Raw genomic sequence first — 3,794 nt, forward strand, 5'->3', positions numbered from 1 at the left:
ACCCTCCATTCTCCACCCTCCATCCTCCACCCTCCATCCTCCACACCCCACCCTCCACCCTCCATCCTCCACCCTCCACCCTCCACCCTCCTCCATCCTCCACCCTCCACCTCCATCCTCCATCCTCCATCCTCCACCCTCCATCCTCCACCCCCATCCTCCACACCCCATCCTCCACCCTCCACCCTCCACCCTCCATCCTCCACCCTCCATCCTCCATCCTCCACCCTCCATCCTCCACCCTCCATCCCCTGCGTATGTAAATCTCTTGCATATAGAGCAGTCAATTAAGCCGCTTAGTTGATTGAAACTGGGCTATTTTGGAAGCATGGAATGTGTGAGAATGAGGTGAAAAGGGGGTCGCGACTTAGCTCTTCAGCCAATGAAAGGCCAGGGAAAGAAACAAGGTTTCTGAGGTTAATTCAACTCACAGAAGAAGTGTCACAGCTTGGAGGAGGAGGGGGTTTGCCACAGTAGTACTCTTGAGAAATTGTGTAAAAATCCTCCTCACTTTGTTACAGACTGGTTTAGATCAGGGGTTTGACGTCACGGCTGCATTGTCATGGGGGCATTGGGTTTGTTATTGCAGTTTGACCTGACCGCCCAGAGTGGCACAGCAGCATCACCAATCTCCATTTGATCTGCTTATCAAGTTTATTTAGTAAATGACTCTGTACATGAAGTTGCTTTACATGGTTGGGTTTAGATTTCCAGGACGTATAACAGTGTGTTTTACACAGAGGAGAATATGTCATTGAGAAAGGAGAACTGGTGCTGAACAGTTAAAGTAGGAGTTGAAACATAAGACTGGTCATTATCAACTAGTCGTGGTAGTAAGGTGACTGGTTTGGGAAAGTTACAACAACAGGAATGGAGTGACACTAGTCAGGTAATGTACAGCTAAGCAATCCACATTGTGTTTTTGACTTGTTATCTACATCCTCTGAGTGGGGTTCTAAACTTCTCTCCCTGTGTGGAATGAGTATCAGGTCCTCTCTCTTTCTCTCTCTCATTCCTACTCTCTCTCTCTCTCATTCCTTCTCTCTCTCTCTCTCTCTCATTCCTTCCTTTCCTCTCTCTCTGTCTCTCTCTTTCTCTCTCTCTCATTCCTTCTCTCTCTCTCTTTCTCTCTCTCTCTATGAAGTTTGGGGACTTGGAGGGAGAGGAATGAAGAAATGCGTTCCTGTGTACAAAACAAATATTGGGTGTGCTTGGAACAGGCCTCGTGCTGTGCTGCTGCAGCGGAGGGGGGAGAGGGGACGCTGTAATTGCCACATTAAGGGGAAGGAATTCTAAATCAAGTTAATCCACCCCTCCCCCTTACAGTGAGCGTGCTCTGTCTTGTTATGACACACAAGTAGAGCACACAGAGAGAGATAGGTTGGGTTCCGTGGTGCCTAAACAGGCTGATCCAGTTCAGATGAGTTTGGAAAAAGGACAGCTGTGTGTATATGTGTGTGCACTTCTGTGTATGCACGTACACAGTCACATGTACACAGACACACCCTCATTGTACACCCCACTTTTCCCTTTGTTAATCCTTTACCCAGGCCTTTCCTCAACACAGGCTGTACCTCTAGATGTCTGTTTACCCAGGCCTTTCCTCAACACAGGCTGTACCTCTAGATGTCTGTTTACCCTGACCTTTCCTCAACACAGGCTGTACCTCTAGATGTCTGTTTACTCTGACCTTTCCTCAACACAGGCTGTACCTCTAGATGTCTGTTTACCCAGGCCTTTCCTCAACACAGGCTGTACCTCTAGATGTCTGTTTACCCTGACCTTTCCTCAACACAGGCTGTACCTCTAGATGTCTGTTTACCCAGGCCTTTCATCAACACAGGCTGTACCTCTAGATGTCTGTTTATCCTGACCTTTCCTCAACACAGGCTGTACCTCTAGATGTCTGTTTACCCTGACCTTTCCTCAACACAGGCTGTACCTCTAGATGTCTGTTTATCCTGACCTTTCCTCAACACAGGCTGTACCTCTAGATGTCTGTTTACCCTGACCTTTCCTCAACACAGGCTGTACCTCTAGATGTCTGTTTACCCTGACCTTTCCTCAACACAGGCTGTACCTCTAGATGTCTGTTTACCCTGACCTTTCCTCAACACAGGCTGTACCTCTAGATGTCTGTTTATCCTGACCTTTCCTCAACACAGGCTGTACCTCTAGATGTCTGTTTATCCTGACCTTTCCTCAACACAGGCTGTACCTCTAGATGTCTGTTTACCCAGACCTTTCCTCAACACAGGCTGTACCTCTAGATGTCTGTTTACCCTGACCTTTCCTCAACACAGGCTGTACCTCTAGATGTCTGTTTACCCTGACCTTTCCTCAACACAGGCTGTACCTCTAGATGTCTGTTTATCCTGACCTTTCCTCAACACAGGCTGTACCTCTAGATGTCTGTTTATCCTGACCTTTCCTCAACACAGGCTGTACCTCTAGATGTCTGTTTATCCTGACCTTTCCTCAACACAGGCTGTACCTCTAGATGTCTGTTTACCCTGACCTTTCCTCAACACAGGCTGTACCTCTAGATGTCTGTTTATCCTGACCTTTCCTCAACACAGGCTGTACCTCTAGATGTCTGTTTACCCTGACCTTTCCTCAACACAGGCTGTACCTCTAGATGTCTGTTTATCCTGACCTTTCCTCAACACAGGCTGTACCTCTAGATGTCTGTTTATCCTGACCTTTCCTCAACACAGGCTGTACCTCTAGATGTCTGTTTATCCTGACCTTTCCTCAACACAGGCTGTACCTCTAGATGTCTGTTTATCCTGACCTTTCCTCAACACAGGCTGTACCTCTAGATGTCTGTTTATCCTGACCTTTCCTCAACACAGGCTGTACCTCTAGATGTCTGTTTACCCTGACCTTTCCTCAACACAGGCTGTACCTCTAGATGTCTGTTTACCCTGACCTTTCCTCAACACAGGCTGTACCTCTAGATGTCTGTTTATCCTGACCTTTCCTCAACACAGGCTGTACCTCTAGATGTCTGTTTACCCAGGCCTTTCCTCAACACAGGCTGTACCTCTAGATGTCTGTTTATCCTGACCTTTCCTCAACACAGGCTGTACCTCTAGATGTCTGTTTACCCTGACCTTTCCTCAACACAGGCTGTACCTCTAGATGTCTGTTTACCCTGACCTTTCCTCAACACAGGCTGTACCTCTAGATGTCTGTTTACCCTGACCTTTCCTCAACACAGGCTGTACCTCTAGATGTCTGTTTATCCTGACCTTTCCTCAACACAGGCTGTACCTCTAGATGTCTGTTTACCCTGACCTTTCCTCAACACAGGCTGTACCTCTAGATGTCTGTTTATCCTGACCTTTCCTCAACACAGGCTGTACCTCTAGATGTCTGTTTACCCTGGCCTTTCCTCAACACAGGCTGTACCTCTAGATGTCTGTTTATCCTGACCTTTCCTCAACACAGGCTGTACCTCTAGATGTCTGTTTACCCAGCTAATTGCTGTCAAACTGGAAACTGATGTTGAAGCTTTTCATCTTGTTTCTTTTTTGACCTCCTAGGGTTAGAAAATAAAGCTTGGTGGGATACAGCACTATTTTCAGGTGGAGAGGAGAGATATACCCACTAACCATAAGCCACAGCCTGGCTAGGTCAGCTGAGCTGCATGGCTCAGCTGGTTCTACCTAGAACTATACATGTTTTTTTAGCTTTTTCTGCTTTTAGAGAATGTTCCGGAGAACCATCTTGGATGAAAAAGGTTCCACGTATCAAATCAAATCAAATCAACTGTTGTAACTGTTGTCTTG

General features: G+C 47.0%; 1 long non-coding RNA gene across 1 annotated transcript in view; it reads left to right on the top strand.

Moving 5' to 3' along the window:
• The first annotated feature begins 212 nt into the window (after nt 1–212).
• LOC112236214 overlaps nt 213–3,794 on the top strand; it is an 85,898-nt gene continuing 82,316 nt past the window's right edge. Inside the window, exon 1 of the long non-coding RNA XR_006082006.1 lies at nt 213–889. This is a non-coding gene — a long non-coding RNA (uncharacterized LOC112236214). The remainder of the gene's footprint in view (nt 890–3,794) is intronic.

The sequence above is a fragment of the Oncorhynchus tshawytscha genome, unplaced genomic scaffold (genome assembly GCF_018296145.1).
Source record: "Oncorhynchus tshawytscha isolate Ot180627B unplaced genomic scaffold, Otsh_v2.0 Un_contig_9547_pilon_pilon, whole genome shotgun sequence".
In the NCBI taxonomy this organism is placed as follows: Eukaryota; Metazoa; Chordata; class Actinopteri; order Salmoniformes; family Salmonidae; genus Oncorhynchus; species Oncorhynchus tshawytscha.